General features: G+C 36.5%; 1 pseudogene; it reads left to right on the forward strand.

Annotated features, from left to right (window-relative positions):
* LOC111154969 overlaps window positions 1-8,041 on the forward strand; it is a 54,497-nt pseudogene extending 46,456 nt beyond the window's left edge.
* The last annotated feature ends 10,514 nt before the right edge of the window (window positions 8,042-18,555 follow it).

The raw sequence follows: 18,555 nt of genomic DNA on the forward strand, positions 1-18,555 counted from the left end.
TGAGAGAGGACTAAAAACACTGGAAAGAAAGAATCATCATCATTTTCACCCAAACCATCACCTTCACTATCTATAATCAACTTTGGATGGGGTTTCTTATAAATTCAAAGGCTTAAATTTTAACTACTCCCTCAGTGTTTGATTAGGGGACAGTTTTTAATTCTTTCTTCTAGGGGTTGCCAGAAATGATCTGGGATTTGAAATCCAACAGCACATTGCCAGAGCCGTGGAAGGAGAATTGAAATAATTTTTGTTTCTCTGAAATCTGGGATACTGACAGACTTCTTTTATTTGTAATTCTACTTAAACTAAAAGGGAAAATTAGATATCTAAATTCTCTAAAAATGTCTAGGTATGCTTCTGTTTGGTAATTCAATTCTAGAACCTCAAGCCCAGAAGAAAAGTCATGGGACTCTGTCTTCTCATTCTATATGAAAGGTGAGGTAAGTCCTAAGACATAAGGATGCCTTCAGGTTCCCCTTGCAACCATGTGAAAGAATAAGGACTAGAATCCCAATTCCTAAATCTGTGTCCAGTGCTCTTCAGAACACAACCAGTTTCCTGGTATAACATTCCAGGGAAGTTCCTTTCCTTTATGGGTATGAGGCTGGAAAGAGGAGCATAAATAAACTTCATTGAGTCAGGGGAAGATTCTCTTGTAAGAGGCTTTGGCTTTGTGCATTCTCCCCTCCACCAGATTCTCCCCAAGCTCATTCCTTCATTGTTCCCTTCAGAGGACTTGACCTGAATCTGTTTGGTTTGTAAATTCAGAATCTGGAGTTGGAGTGACTTTTTCCATTAAAGAATATTATTTGATTATCTTCATAACTTTGCTTGTAATGCCTAAATTTTCTCTAGCAATTTTTAACTCATGTGATTAATCTTCAATGATAATATGACAGTTTAACTGACATAGTTTTAAAGAAACTATAATTAATTTTAATGCACAGCTCATTTTTTCCTAATTTCACACTTACATTTATCTAATTATATATGTTATATTAAAGACATTAATATTTCATTTGAGCAAAACATATATTTTAGGTTTCACATGGCTAGAATAAAGTAGGGGATTTTGACAACATAAAATTACATTTTCTTTAAAATTTCTGAACATAAAATTTATGTAAACCCTTATCTTCTGGGAACATTAATTACATTCAATGCCAAAAAAAAAAAAAAAAAAAAAAACAAAACCAGAAACTCAAAACCTAACAAAAATTCAATTCAGTCCTGAGACTAAGAACTGGGTCTGTGGTTTCAGCTCCATTTTCTCTCCTCCCTGTCACACACTTCTGCATATTTACTCTGATTATACAGCAGCTGCCCTAAAAATGATCACATATTGAAATCCATGTCATTGAAGGTGTGAGATGAGGGGTGTGGGCTCAGCAACAAGAAGAGCAAGAGAGATGTGGGACAGAAGCTCTGAAGAGAAGAACCAATAAATATTATCAAGAACTAAGGTCCAAGAGCAAGTTATCACAGAAGGCTGATGTCATCATTAAAATGTCATCCTAAGATTCCAGGAAGCATGAGAACCCCTAGAGGGAAAGTCACCTTCCTACTTTTCTTGCAATCCTTCTTGTTCCCACTGCAGGAGGAGCCCTCATAGTCCCTGCCACTCCGGCCTTTGCAACCTTTTCTTCTGTGCGTATTTTGGGAATTACGGTTTCATTTTCAAAATAATCTTGTGGGCCCTGCATCTTTCTGGAAATCACCCACAGTTTCTTTTTTTTTTTTTTATGTTCAGTTAGCCACTGTATAGTACATCATCAGTCTTTGATGTAGTGTTCAATGATTCATTAGTTGCATATAGCACCCAGTGCTCATCACAACACATGCCTTCCTTAATATCCATTACCCTGTTACTCCCCTCCTATCATCTCCCTCCCCTCTGAAACCCTCAGTTTGTTTCCTGGGGTTTATAGTCTAAGATGTGGCACATACATACTATGGAATATTATTCAGCCATAGGAAAGGATGAATACCCACTATTTGCATTGACATGGATAGAACTGGAAGGGATTATGCTAAGTGAAGTAAGTCAAGCAGAGAAAGTCAATTGTCATATGGTTTCACTCATGTGTGGAACATAAGCTATAACATGAGGACCATAGCAGAAGGAAGGGAAAACTGAAGAAGGAGAAATCAGAGAGGGAGATGAACCATGAGAGACTATCGCCCACAGTTTCTAATGTGATCTTACTTTTTTTTCCAGCATGGTTATTAGAAGATACTTTACTAACATGTTATTTCAATAAAAAATGTGTTCTCAAACAAGAATTACCAAACATTTGATGAAACCCAACACCATGAGAGGAAGTAACCTCAATAAATAGAGGAAATATTACCTAAGAAAGCATAGTTAATAGCACTTAGTAGAGCAAGACAGTAGATTAACTTCAATTAATTTCCTCAAAAATAGGTGAAAAAATATAGTGCTTGTGTATGTCTATATGTATATATTTGTGTATTCTTGTGAAATAATCAATTAGAGGTCACAGGCATTAAAAATGAGATTGTGGAAGAAATTCAAAAGATGGTCTACAGAGAAAAATGTACTTGGCAAAGAATGATTAATGAGCTGGAAGCTTAAGTGCAGGGATCTTACCAGAATGCAACAGAAATGAATAAAGATGTAAGAGTATGAAAACTAAATGAAGAGACAAGGCTAAAAGATCCAAAAATTTCATCATCTGACTAAAAGAAATTTAGGAAAAGAAAATAAAGAGAATGTAGGGGACTAAATACATGAATGTGTAGATAAAATTTCCAAAAATTAACAAAAATAACAAAGCCCTACCTGACTGAAAGGGCTTAGTAAATGTCAAGTAGAATTTACCATCCACAGACTCCTCCTGATAGAAAGTTCTCCAGCAGGAAGGATGTCCTCTAATAGTTCGGGAGTTGGAACAGATCTCATATATTAATGTCTCCATTTTACCAATAAGAAAGCTGAGACTCAAGGAGGTCAAACAATTTTATAATAATCATATAGTTATCAAAGGTAAGAGTCAGGGTTAAATCCAAGTATCCTGACTATGGCCCAGTAATTTTTTTCTCACCTTTCTGCAATAGGAATTCACAGATAATTAGGTCTGGTCAGGTTTCAAGTTGTTCCATAACAGCAAGACCCTATTGTTATAAGACTGTAAACATATTTTTTAAAAAAGAAAAAAGAAAAAAACTCCACATGGGTTTGAATTTAAGAAAAAAAAAAGTTGTGATTCAGTGGACATTTAGTCAAGAAAACATTCACTGTTGGGCGCCTGGGTGGCTCAGTGGGTTAAGCTGCTGCCTTTGGCTCAGGTCATGATCTCAGGGTCCTGGGATCGAGTCCCGCATCGGGCTCTCTGCTCGGCAGGGAGCCTGCTTCCCTCTCTCTCTCTCTCTGCCTGCCTCTCTGTCTACTTGTGATCTCTCTCTGTCAAATAAATAAACAAAATCTTTAAAAAATAAAAAAATAAAAAAAAAAAGAAAACATTCACTGTTGACTTCAATGACATCAACATCTCCATTTTCCTACATACTTGGGAGTGTATGCACTCCCTATGCACTAAGCAGTTATTCATTGAGTGATATGGCTTAATTTACCCATGTTGCTCCCCCAAGCCTTGATAACAGTCTTAGAGAAACTTGACTAGTTTTATTGTGGTTGTTGCTATTATTGCTTGTTTGTTCTTACTATTTACATAAAAGGTTTATTTACTATTTGAATTACTATAGGCAGTTTACTTAAAATAGCTAGCCTCAGTTTTCTCATCTACAATTTGGGTATATCAATACCTTTGCAGTGCTTTGCAGGACTCCTGCATGAATTTAATAATTGAATGTAAGGCACTAAAGCACAAGAAGGGAGTGCTTGCCCCAGGATGTGAATCAGCCAAATACCCACTCCTTCTTTATTCTCCGCCCTCATGCACGAAACAACTCCTTTCCTCAAGAAAGGGATTTCTCTCTCCCTTTCCCTATTTTGTTCTGCCTCCTTCCTCTTTACATTTTTGCTGTTGAAATGTGAGATTTTGTTTATAGACATAAATGAAAATAATTTATTTAGAGATATTTAAGATTCCCTAACTCTTTCTATTAACTCAGAGTTTTCAAAATACCTAGATGGCCTTTTAAGATAGAAAGAAGCAAGTATGAGACATAAGCTAAGAATCACATGTACAGACATAAGAAGTAAATTAAGGCAGTAGGTCTGTTTTGAGTTCCAGATTCTAACTCTATTAGTAACTGTATATTTTGAGTTCCAGACAAATGTGAAAGTACTTAGTAACTGTAATATGTTCTGCCACTCCCATATTATAAATGGTTTCAAGATTATTCAGAATAAAGAGTCTCTACTCCCAACACAGATATGAGACTGCTATTTAATATTCATACGAAAAATTCTTATGGGTGTGACACCCTGGACTGAAGCAACCACACAGGGCAGTCACAGGAAAGTATCTGACTGAGGGAGTGCTTCTCTCGGGTGGCACAAATCCACATTGTATTAATGAACACTTTTTGCTTTAGAGCCAACAGGAAATCCCAGCTTGGAATTTTGTTATAGAAGAGACTGTCTACTGGGTGTTTCTTCTGTGCCTGCATGAATGTGGCATATTTTAAGAAAAACCTTTCTAAAAATTCCACCTACACACTGTACAAGGATTTACTACTCTTAAAGCAAGCTCCCTTGGGCATCTAGAAAGGTAGTTCATGTACAAAAATCACTTTACTTGTCCTATTCTCTTTATTTACAGGAATCACCTGAAACAGAATCACTTACACCTTGCAGAGTGCATGTAAACCTGGGATACAAGTTTCCCCTGAATTTGGGAATTTAGAAAATGAGAGGGGAAAATGACAGTTTGTTTTTTTTTTTCCGAGCGCAGGATGCATATTGTCACTATGTTTAGGAATACAGAGCTTACCTCTGTTCTTCCTTTCTGCCCTGAACTAGCTGGTCCTTTACTGCCCCCAATAAAATGCAGGAGACATGAGAAAAAGAGTCTACCTTTGGCTGCCCAAGACATGATTATTTCCATTTTGACACCATTTTCTTACCTTAAAAAGTGACATTAAGGTGTTTTCCCCTCTCTCCCTGCTTGAAAATCACTTCCAAATACCAAGGAGAAAAAAATAAATAAGCAAATAAATCTCATGTTCATTGACTGAGGTAGAACATATAAAGAGTGGGAAAGCAGATGGTTAAGTAAAATAAATTACTGAGAGGAACAGAAAGGTAAACGTAATTATTTGCAGAGGGCAACTAGTGAGAAGGAAGCCAATTCAACCACACAACCTCAGAAAGACTCAATTAAGCAACATGTACGCCAGAAAAACAGGGTGGAAAGAAACTGAAAACAGGGATTGTTTAGTCCATATAAGAAGCAATTAGACTCTCCAAGTTCGTATCATTTCACAGCAGAATCAAGTAATTAGTTCCCTACCCGCAGGGTACTGGAAGTATATTCTCTGGAAAAATTAAACAAGAGAACTCTAGACTTGAATCAATTAGAACAGAAGAGGTAGAAAGTGAGATGCCAAACTGAAAATGGGAAGGGAGGATTACTTGAAAATCACTAAAGAGAGGAACCCTTCCTGACATTTTTCCCACCCAAATTCCAATATGCTATCACCACATACACAGAATTTTCAATAAACTTTTTAGAAACTCACTCTTAAATATAAGTGGATAGCAACATTTTACCATGAAAACATGGGCCAAAAACAAAGCAACAAAGTGAAATTTGAAGGAAACAGAGGCAATGCTAGGAACAAAAGAAATATCATTAACAAAGGGTCATAATTAATGTTCTTCAAAAAAAATACTATATCCATGAGATAAAGGTAACATATTTTAGAATATGGAAAAGAACTCTTAGAAATTATATATATGATTAGCCAAAATTGAAAAGTTAACAAAATGGTCAAAAGTAGAACAAAAAAGAAGAGGGGAAAATGGATGTGCAAAGAAAATAAAATTAGAAAATCGTTCCTGGAGGTCCAACATACAATGAGGAAGAGTTCCAAGAGGAGAAAGCAGATAATATTTTGAAAAAGAGGGGCACCTAGGTGTCTCAGCCATTATGTGTCTGCCTTCAGCTCAGGTCACGATCCCAGGGTCCTGGAATCGAGCCCCACATCAGGCTCCCTGATCAGCAGGAGGCCTGCTTCTCCCTCTCCCACTCCCCCTGCTTGTGTTCCCTCTCTTGCTCTCTCTCTCTGATAAATAAATAAAATCTTAAAAAAAAAAAAAGATTTTGAAGAGGAAATTGTTTTTCAAAAATATCAGAAAGCATCTAAGAAGTGAAGGACACTGAGTTTTTAGATTGAATGAACCTGCTCAGTATTTTCCAGTGAATAAAATAAGACCCTGCCAAGGCACATTATCATAAAATTTAAGAGTATAGAGAAGACCCAAAGAATTTTCAAAAAAGCAGTTTGCCTACAAAGAATTAAGCAAAAGAAGCCATGAACCTTTTCAAAAGCAACTGAATGAATATGGTTTTCAACGTAGAATTCTATGTATCAATCAAAAGTGAAGATAGAATAAATCAATTGACACACAGGCAAGGTATCAAATTTTTATCTTTCATGAACCTTTTCTCTAGTGGATGTATTCTTACAAAATGAAGAAAAGATATGGAAAGAAATGGAATCCTAGAAACACGGTATCTACTATAGGATCATGAATCTCCATGATAATAGCACAGAAATTGCCAGGCTATAGGACAGGACTAGAGACTCTAGAACTCAATCCAGGGTAATCTTGAAAGCAGAGGGTTTCAGGTGGGGTGTCTCAGAGCAAAGAGATGAACTGAGAATTTTACCATGTGACAAGTTATATTGAGAGGTGGTTTACTGAAAGTTAGGAGGGTGTTGGAAAACAGCCATGAGTCAAAGAAAATTAAGCAAATGAAAAAAGAAGACAACAGTTAATTCTAAGAAAAACCAGGAGTTATACAAGAAAGGAAACATTTACACTCCACACTATAATACATTGTAACATTACAATTTATGATTTATTATAACACCCTGCACTACAAAGCAAGGAAAAGTATTTTCACAATTATAACAACACTGCATAGGTATTTAACTAAAAATTGTGATGCATATATAGAGAGAAGAAAAAGAGAGGGCAACAGGATAGATGAGAATGCTAAAATCTCCATTGACTGTAATATAAGCTCAATGTATAAATGTGATTAAACAAGGAACACCTGTAGATACATGGACCAAATACCATAAAAAGAACCTAGAAATTTTTAAATGGCTCCTTTTTTCCAGGATGGAGAAGGAAGCATGAAGAAAAGGGTAGGTGACTGCTATTTTTGGTTAAAAGACTTTAGCACTAGCCACTTCCTGCTTCCCTGTGGGTGGGTCATTTCTGTGTCCCTGCAGTGTGGGGCAGGAGACCACCCAGGGAGATGCAGTGATGGAAGCTGATGTAAACCCAAAGGCCTACCTCCTCTAAGACACCCTTCTCACCAAGAAACTACTGGACTGGGGCGCCTGAGTGGCTCAGTGGGTTAAAGCTGCTGCCTTCAGCTCAGGTCATGATCCCAGAGTCCTGGGATGGAGCCCCTCATCGGACTCTCTGCTCAGCAGGAAGCCTCCTTCCACCTCTCTCTCTCTGCCTGACTCTCGGCCTACTTGTGATCTCTGTCAAATAAATAAATAAAATCTTTATTTATTTATTTATAAATAAATAAATAAATAAATAAGAAACTACTGGACCTTGTTTAGCAGTCATGCAACTACAAGCAGCTTCAGAAAGGAGCCAATGAGGCCACCAAAACCCTCCACAGAGGCATCTCTGAGTTCATCGCAATGGCTGCAGACACTGAGCACCTGGAAATCATCCCGCACCTTGCGCTGCTGTGCAAGGATAAAAGTGTGTCCTGCGTGTTTGTGAACCCCCGCTCCTAGCAGGCCCTAGGGCTATGGGATTTCCAGGCCTGCCATTGCCTGTTCTGTCACCATCAAAGTAGGCTCACAGCTGAAGCAGCAGACCCAGTCCATTCAGTACTCACTGAAAGGTTCTTAGCCTAACCTGGTGGCCTCTGCTCCACTCATCACTGAGTCCACCCCCCTAGGGTTGTGTCTGTGTTAGCATGCAGAGTCTCCAGCTGCCTTGTCTTGTTATAGTCTAGTATTAAATCTGGTTTTTGCATCTTTGTATTGCTTTTGTTTTGTTTTGCAGGTTGTTACCTATATGTTACTCCCCCACCCCACCCCAATCTCCCATTCTACTCTCAATCTCTCTCATCTTATCCTCTCTTTTGAAAAATGACCTAATGCTGAGAACAGGCAGAAGTTGAGTGGCGATACCATTCAAAGGCAGGGGAGAGCCAGGACAGAGCTCTGGTTCCAGGTTTCAGGCGCTTATTTCCTATTGTGCATAGGGCAAGGCAGAATTAAACACCATGCACCTTTCATCCCTTGTGCCTTGGTTTACAAAGTCATTCTGTACATGTTTGCTCTCCAAGAGATTATGCATCATTTGGGGAGAAAGCATGCACCCTGTGAGGTTGTAAGGTGTATGTTCAAGTGCCATTTGCTAATATACTCCTGCTATTTGCTTGGGTAAGGTGATGTAATTACCCTTCTCCCTCAACTCCCAACCATACCCTGAGGGTGGCAGAGAAGCAGCACATGAAAGAAATGCACCTCAGAATTCCAGAGGCTTCCTGGGTGAGTAAGACATGGGGCAGTTAAACTAGGTCTTGAAGGAGTCCAGAGTGGCCAGAAAATAGAGGGTCAACTGATGCTGGAATGAAGAAGTCTGGCAGGTTATGGAGACCTGACTGAAGCTAAGGCAGAGATGTTGGAATCCAAGGGAACATCCTCTCTGGTGAATGGAGTTGGCTTCAGTGGACACTTGGTACCAGCCCTAAGAGCCTTGACTCTTATTTCCTGCCACAATGTGGGTCAGATTTATGTATTCTTTATCACAGCAGAGACAGTGCTAGTGTGTCATTCTTGTGTGCAACCTAATAAATACATTCATATTCCAAAAAAGACTTACCAACATTTCACTGTTTGATTTAAAATACTGATAAACATAAAAGGTAAGTTTTGAGTGATAAGGTCTTTTTTAATTCTTTTTTATATTGGCTTTTTCATATTACAAGATATATGCAGGCTCATTGAAGAAGACTTGGAAGATACATAATAATTTGGAGAAGAAAGTTAAAAACTACCCATTCTTTATTCACAGAGAATCTTGAACTATATTGCTAACCATTCTTTATTCCTCTGTGGATTATTTTACACAATAGAAACTATTATCTGGATATGATTTATATTTTTTTTAGCCTGATATTTTATAATCAGAAGTTTTCATACATTTAAGTATTTTTCAGAAACATTTTTATTAGCTGTATAATAGTCCATCTGGTGATAGAACATAATTTAACTATTGCCATATTTTCAAACATTTTTTTAGATGTCCCAGTTATAAACAAAGCTATTTTAAATATATTTGTTTATTGATCCTTCTCAGTGCTTTATTACCTTTCCCTAGGAAGAATTCCTGGAAATAAATTGGTAGTCTGAATGGTAAAAACATTCTTGAGGATTTTGGCACTTGTTGCTAAATTGCTTTCTGAAAAGATCCTTCCAATTCATATTCCCACCAGCAATATATGAGACTATCTCATTTCAATGCCACTGTGCTGACATTGGATTTTTCTCATTATAAAAAATAATTTAAAACTAAACCTAAAGTAAAATGGAGCAGTTTTCCCCCAAGATCTTGGACTTTTTCAAATTTTTCAAAATTGGTGACAGGAAGATAAGCCTATTAAGCAAAGTCTCATAGAAAAGAAAAGATGCAGGCCCTTTCCCCCACTGCTCATACCCTCTCTGTTATCTGTGTATAGAACAGGGAACTGGTGAGATAATTTAGAGGAAGGAAACAGAAACAAGAACTGAAACATATTATTTCAGTATTCTCCTCAATATATGAAAAATTTGTGCTGATGGAGGTGTTAGTTAACAGTATGGTAGTCATCATTTTGCAATATATAAGTATGTCAAATCAACGCACTGTATACATTAACTTTATACAATGTTATATGTCAATCTCAATAAGGTGCAGGGGGAGAAATGTGGGGGCTGTAAGGGTGTTTTGAATTATAAAATTAATAAATACATTTATAAAAAACAAGATTCTCTGTGCTAATTTGCCTAGAACTTTCCACTTAGGTCAATGGTCACCTTGCCAAGATTATAGGGACATCTCCTTTTCTGGAAGTAGGGGCCAATAAAATAATTAACAGTGGCTAACATTTACTGAAGTCTTCCTAGACATGAGACATTTTAGTACAACGTCTCATTTAACCCACACAGTAACTCTATTAGCTAACAATTATTCCCACTTTAGAAGACATTGATGATCTGAGGAACTAACTTGCCCAAGACCCCAGAGTCTTGGCACACAATGGCACTGCCCGTCCAGGGTTCTCACCTTTGCAAACAACCATAAGCCAAAAGTGACCTGAAAAGACTTCGTGCTTCTGAGCTACATGCTGAAAAGTTTCAAACCCAACCGTAGTCTTACTGGTTTGAAAATGGGTCTACAAGTTAGAGGCTTTCTTTCTTTTTCTTTTTTTCTTTAGCATCACCAGGACATTTTATTTTTATTGAGTATATTTGACATAACAGTGTAAATTTAAGGTGTATGACATGTTATATATATATACTTACATGTTGTAACATGATTGTCATTATAGTGATATTTATTTAGCACCTCCATCACAGTATATAATTATCCAATGATCTGTTCAGTGGTTGGAATAATTAGGTTCTAGTCTCTTAGGAAATTTGATCATAGTACAGTATTGTCTATATTCATTATACTGTGCATTAGATCTCTATGGCTTGTTCACCACTTACTGCAAGTTTGTACCTTTAAACAACATCTATCTTATCTCCCCTCCACCATCCCCTGGTAACCACCATTTTACTCTACATTCTTATAAGTTTGGCTTTTTTTATATTCCATATGTAAGTGATACCATATAGTACATGTCTTTGTCAGACTTATCTCACTTAGCATAATGTTCACAAGATCCATCCATGTTGTCACAAATGGCAGGAAGCCCTCCTTTCTCCTAATATTTTATATATATATAAGTATATTATATATAATATAGATATGATATATCATATTTTTATCCATTTATCCATTGGATTAAAAAATCATATTTTTACCCATTTATCCATTGATGGACAATTCAGGTTGTTTCCATATCTTGGCTATTGTGAATGATACTGCAATAAACGTAGAGACGCATATATCTCTTTGAAATACTGTTCTCATTTTCTTTGGATATATACCCAGTTGTGGAATTTCTGAATCATATAGTAGATATATTTTGAATATTTTTTAAGATTTATTTATTTCAGAGAGAGAGAGTGCATGAGCAGGAGAGAGGCAGAAGGAGCAGAGAATCCCAAGCAAATTCGGCTAAGTGCGGAACCCCATGCAAGGCTCTATCCCACAACACATGAAATCACGACCTGAGTCAAAACCAAGACTGGACACTTAACTGACTACACCATCCAGATGCTCCATGTATTTTGAATTTTTTGAGGAACTTCCATATTGTTTTCCATAATGGTTCGGCCAATTTACAATCCTACCAGCAACGTAAAAGTTGCTCACATCCTCACCAGTTCCCATTGTCTCCTGTCTTCTTGATAGACTGTCCTTTTTTAAAAAAAGAAAAAAAAAACTGCCCAGGTTAATAAGAGATACATGGTAAGGAAAGGGTGAGCAGGAGCATTCTGGTTGGGGAGAGAAGAACTAGGGAAATCAAGTGATGGCAAATAAGGATTTGTTCCACGCTGTTTACAAAGACAGACTCTGGACTGATAGGTGAAATTGCAGGCAAGAAAATTTCAGCTCAATGTTTTTTAACTGGTTTCTAATTACATTTTTAACTTTAAAGAATTATGCAATTTAAAGTTATTATTAACAAGAGCTTCTCAACAATGAGGCAGACTCTCTCCTGAGATAATAAATAAAATTTCTTTTTTAAAAAGATTTATTTATTTATTTGACAGAGAGAGATCACAAGTAGGCAGAGAGGCAGGCAAAGGGGGCGGGGGAAGCAGGCTCCCTGCTGAGCAGAAAGCCCTATGCAGGGCTTGATCCCAGAACCCTGAGATCATGATCTGAGCCAAAGGCAGAGGCTTAACCCACTGAGCCACCCAGATACCCCCAAAATTAACTTCTGATAATTCTTTTGAGAAAGATTTACCTTCAAATATTTGGGCTGCACATGCCAGTCTAGAGGGTAACAAACATCATTTTATTTCAGTCACCTCCTAGCTTCTGCTGTTAGGTGCCAAACCACTACAACCAATAACTGTTCCCAACAGTTGTCACTAACCAAATGGGCAAAGCCCTGGTAGATGGACTCCAGAAGAAACTGTGTTCCAACTATGCTCTCCCATATACCCCCGATACATCTTAGGATTTATACTTTTCTTTCCATATTACCAATTACTCTACACATGCAGAAAATTACAACAAACCTTCTTAGACCCTCTACCAACATCTGTCAAATCTTATTGTACTATATTTTTGTTTATTTATTTGAGAGAGAAAGAGAGAGAGCATGTGTGCACGAGAGGGGAGAAGGGGCAGAGGGAGAAGGAGAGAGAGAATCTTAAGCAGGTTCCATGCCCAGCATGGACCAACACAGGGCTCAATCTCACAATGCTGAGATCATGCCCTGAGTTGAAATCAAGAGTTGGAGACTTAACTGACTGAGCTACTCAGGCATTCCTTAGTGTGCTAATATTTTAAAAGAACACAAATTACAGATACAGTTAAAGACTTCTGTGAACCTCTCTTTGTTCTCCTCTCTTCCCAGGGTTAAACACCATCCTGAATTTGGTACTCACTATCCCCTTGCATGTGTAACTATTTATATACTTTTCACTTTATATTTAGACACTAATGTATCTGTATTAGTTTCTGAGAGCTGCTATAGCAAAATACAAGTATCACCTGCTTTTTACACCCTTTGCTTTCACAGCAAAAACAGCGTTCAGTGTCTGTTTTGCAATGAGCCATTTAAGAGGTAATGTGAACCCGAAGCAGCCAGCGTGACACCACCAAGCTCCTTTGCTGGGACCTACACTCAGTACCTCATCATCAACCCGCCACAGCTTTGAACTGTGTCTGTGAGCATCTGTGCCTCATCTCCACTTATTTTGTATAACTGTTAGCAAGAGGTGTCCTAACTATAAGAAAAGGCTGAGGGAGGTTATTTTGGGGGTCCACAAATGCTCAAAATGTTTTCCATTTAAATTAACGGTAGTCTTTGCTTTATGCCTTTTTGGCTTCTAAAAAGTTTCATGGGAATACTCTAATAGCTAAGGAAACCTGCATCATAAACTTATGGCTTAAAATAATGGAGTTTTTTTTCTCACAGTTCTGGAGGCTTAAAGTCCAAATCAAGGTGTTGGTAGGGCCACACTCCCTCCAGACCCTTTAAAAGGATCTTTCCTTGACTCTTCCAGCCTCTGGTAGTCCCAGGTGTTCCTTGATTTGTGGCAGCTCAAGTTCAGTCTCTGCCTTCTTGGCATTCTTTCTGGTGTCTCTGTCTTTTCTTATAAAGACACCAGTCTTATTGTATTAAATCTTATCCTAACTTAACCAATTGCATCTGCCACAATCCTATTTCCAAATAAGGTCATATGCTGAGTACTAGAGGTTAAGACTTCAACAGATTATTTTGGGAGACACAATTCAACCCATAACAATGTCTGTAAACAATACCTGGAAATGATTGGTTGTTTTAAAACTTACATAAATGATATCATTCTGCAACTGGCCTTTTTTCATTTACTTATAATTCTGAGATTAATCTGTCTCCATACTTGCAACTGTGGTTTGTTCATTTTAACATAAGTATGGCATCGTATTCCCTTGTATGAACATAACACAATTACTTATCTATTCTCCTTTTATGGGCATTTTTGTTGCTTCTATTATGTAATGATCACAAAAGTTACTGCAATAAACTTCTTTACACACATTGCTTGTGTACCTGTGTGCCTGTTTGTCTCAGGCGTAAATATGGGAATGTGGGGACTAGGTTTGTAGGATTTGGGCATCTTCAGTCTTTAGAAAGTATTGCCAAACTGCTGTTCAAAACTAGTAATAACAAATTAAACACCCACCAGCTCTATCCTGGAATTCACACTCAATATCCTTGCTAATATTTTGTACAATCCTATTTTTTAAATTTTTGTCTATATAGCTGGTGTGAAATTATTTATTGCTTTAATTTCATTTTCCTGATTCCTAACTGGTTGAATAATGAGGCATATCTAGTAGCCATTAAGTTTTCTCTTTCTGTGAATTGCTTATTTATATACTTAAGATTTTTTGTTTTCTCTTGCTAATTTACTGGGATTTTTAATATATTTGGGTCCTAGCTGATTATAAGTTTTGCAACCTTTGCAACCCTCCTTCAGAGTTTAACTTCTCTTTTTTCCTCATATTGACACCTTTTGAAAATTTTAATATAGTCAAATTGACGAATCTTTCTCTTTATGATTTGTGTATTTGACATGTGATTTATAAGTATGATATTTTCCTATATTTACTTTTCAAATAATTTTCAAATAATTCAAATACAGAGAAGTTATAAATTTTTTTTACCCAGATTCACCAATTGTCAACATTTTATCAAATGTGCTTTTTTATTCTCTCTCTCTATATATATATAGTTACTCTACTGTATGTCAATATAATCAAATGTGTTGTATATTACATATTACCACAGGTAGAAAAGAATATAATTATAAGTGATAATTATATAAGTATAATTCACATTATATAATTATATTAATCACTATATATTACTTTAATTAGTATGTGTTAATGTACATTTTCTAAATAATTTGAAAGAAATATCCCATTTCTTTAACACTTCACTGTATACTTCCTGAGAACAAAGACATTCACTTACATCACCACAGTATAATTATCAGGAATTTTAACACTGATATAAAACTATAATATATAGATCATATTCAAATTTTGTCAGTTTTTCTAATATTGTAATTTTTTGAAATTTTTTTCTGGTATATGATCCAATTATATTACATTTAATTTTATGTCTATTTAGTTTCCTTTCATTTAAACACTTCATCATGCTTTATATCTTTTCCAACATTGACTTTTTTTTTTTTTTTAAGGCATACAAGCCATCTGTTTTGCAGAATGTCTCTTAACCATCTGTTGTTTTCTCATGATTAGATTCAGGTTATGGAAGGGCACCTGGATGGCTCAGTCGGTCAAGAGGCCCACTCCTGATTTCAGCTCAGGTCATAATCTTAGGGTCTCGAGATCAAGCCCTGCATCAGGCTCTGCATTCAACATGGAGTCTGCTTGAGGTTTTTTCCCCCTCTATGTCTGCCCCTCCCCCCACGCACATGCTCTCTCTCTCAAATAAATAAATAAATCTATCTATAGATTCAGGTTATGGCAGAAATTATACATAATTCTTTTTTTTTTTTTTGCTTTTCTCATTTAAATTTATAACCGTCTATTTTTATATATGGTGTGAGGTAGAGATGTATTATCTTTCCACATGGATAACTATTATTATTAATCAAATAGTGAGTTATTTCCCCAAACATTTATAATGATAATAAGATTTCTGCCATATGTCAATTTTTCATATATACGCGGTACCATTTCTGGGATTTCTGTCCTGTTCCATTGATTTATTTGCTCATCCATATGTCAATATTGCCTTATTTAATTATTTTAGTTTCACAATAGGGTAAGATAACCTACTCTGTTATTTTTTCACTTCAAAATTATCTTGGCAACTTTAACCTTTCGTAAAATTTCTCACACACACACACACACACACACACACACACACAACTGATAAAGTATTTACTTGACTGCTTTGAATTAACAGGTTATTTTCAGGGCAATTGCCATCCTTAGAACTAAATCTTTCCATTAATGTACTGAACATGATTTCTCTTTTTGTTTAGACCCTTTTGGGCAAATTTGATAAGGCTACACATAGAGGCCCTATACATTTTTTCTTGCATAAATTCTGAATTATTTTCTAGGTTACGTTTTATTATATCTTTAGATGTTATATTTTCTAAAATCCATTTTGAATTTCTTTAACTAACAGATAAGAACCACAAACAATTTGTATATATTGATCTTATGTCCAAAAACTTTACTAAATCTTCAAATCAAAAAGTTTTCAAGTTTATAGACTTTGAATGTAGATAATTACACTGCCTGCAAACAAAGACTTCCATTATACTGTGGAATAAAAACATCTTTGTATGTTTAAAGGAAATTTGCCTAACTTTTCACTATAAAGAATGTTTTCATGCTTTGAATTTCTTTGGGATTCTTGCTTTGATGTGTTAAGACTTTACTTGTTTTATATTCTAAGTGGCCTCAAAATCCCTATCAATGAACAAATACTCTTCATTATGTTCCTTAACCCCATATTCTGTTCCTCTTCTGCCCCATTTCTCACTTCTCTTTATAGTAAATTCTGCAAAAAGTTGTCTGTATCATTATTTCCATTAATTCTTTGCATAGGTTTTCTTGAACCCATTTCAATCAGGCTTTTATCTTAGTACTCCACTGAAATTGCTCCTGTCAACACCACCAGTAATCTCTACCTGGCCAAATAAAGTTCAGGTCTCAATCTCTCAGCAGCATTTGACACTCTGCCACTAGGCTTCAGAGATACCACATCCCCTGTTTTTCCTCTCTTCTCACCCTCCCCTCCTTATTCTCCATTGCTAGATCCTTCCCCTTTTACTCAAAATTGTGGAATGTTGTAATCTCAGTCTTCCTCACTATCTATTCCACATTGTTTGTAGGCAATTTCAGGCTGTCTCCTGACTTTAACAACCAGCTCTATGCCAGTGTGACTCCCTAGTATATATCTCCGGCCCAACTGCTCCCCTAAACTCCCAATTTATATATCCACCAGCCTACTTGACATCTTTGTTAGGATGTCTAATAATAAACTCATATTTCAGAAAACAAGCCCTTGACTTCTTAACAACCCCTCCCAGAAACATTCTCAATCTTAGGAAATAATATTCCCTGACTGGAGTTATCCTTGATAACAACTCTTTTGTTCACAATCCACACACAACCTGTCAGGAAATCCTGTTGATTATACTTCAAAACATATTTGTATAAAACCACATACAAACATATAGATGTGAGCCAGGAACCAATAAAAGGGAGGCAAGCCACCTCTAGAGAGTACTGGGCTGCTGGTATAAAAAGAGAAAAGTAGCTCTGGGTAAGTAGATAACTGTCTTATAACTAGAGGATCTGGTAGAAATCATGCATTTTTCTGATGTGTTCTCAAAAACTATGTGCCAAATTCCTTGTGCATGCAGACAAATACCATACAAGCAGAGGTGTTTGCTAAAAGGATTATAGATATCACAGTGCAGATTTCCTGCCAAGATAGTCTACTAAGCTTATGTAAAAGAACCCACCACAAGTACAGACAGACACATAGATAAAAAATTTTTTGTTAAAAATAACTTTAAAATACATAGCCAAGTTTGAAAGAAAGAAAGAAGTGGAAATTTCTACAAATAATTAATAAGACAAAAATCGGAGTCCATGTTCATTTTGGGGTCTGGAATTTGGGCTTGTCTGGGGAGGAGAGTTTACACACAAGGCTTCAGAAAAGAGCTTTCCTGTTCTTGAACAGAGACCTTCTTCCCACGAACCCAGGATTCTGCCCTAAGCAAGCTGCGCCTAAGAAGAATGGCCCACGATAACTCTCATTCATCACCTAATTTTTCACTCATAACCAAAATCCTGCAGACCAATGAGGAAAACAGTAGCATGTGTGAAAAACGACCAAGATAACAAACCAAACTGGTCCGAGGGAAGGAGAAACAACTTAGAGAACAGTGAAGTCTTTTAAAAATCCCAGTGAATTTCTTAGAGAGATTTGAGAAGTTGCTGCAGCTACTAAAAAAGTTTAGGCTGCTATGATGAAGCAGCAACTAAGAAACAAGAAAGAAATCTTGGGAATTAAAAGCATGATTGTGAAAATTACAAGTGCTACAGAAGTGCTGAAAGAAAAAGAAATCTGCAAAGTAAAACCAAAGACAAATGGAAAGCATGAGGGAAAAGTCAACAGAAACTATTTTTATAATATGTATTGTATAATATCTGACATATATGAAAGAATATATGAAACAGCTGTAAGTTATGACAATCACATGAACACCACTGAGTCCAACTCCCACAGAGCATCACCAATCTGTTTATTCTGGCTCTATGCCCACTGCCTGCCTCCCAACCAGAGGTAAATGTTATGACCTTGCTTTTGAAATTTTATTTTTTTTTGTACATATGAGTGTATCCTTAAACAATAGTTTTACTTGTTTTTAAACCCAATAAACCCAGATTTGTGGAGAGGGGTAGAGAGATATAAGGCTGTCCTTTCCAGAAGAGGACAGGACAGAGTGAGATGGAGGCAGACTGGAGTGGTGCATCTGCAAGCC

The sequence above is a fragment of the Enhydra lutris genome, unplaced genomic scaffold (genome assembly GCF_002288905.1).
Source record: "Enhydra lutris kenyoni isolate GAN:26980312 unplaced genomic scaffold, ASM228890v2 scaffoldscaffold39, whole genome shotgun sequence".
NCBI classification, from domain to species: Eukaryota; Metazoa; Chordata; class Mammalia; order Carnivora; family Mustelidae; genus Enhydra; species Enhydra lutris.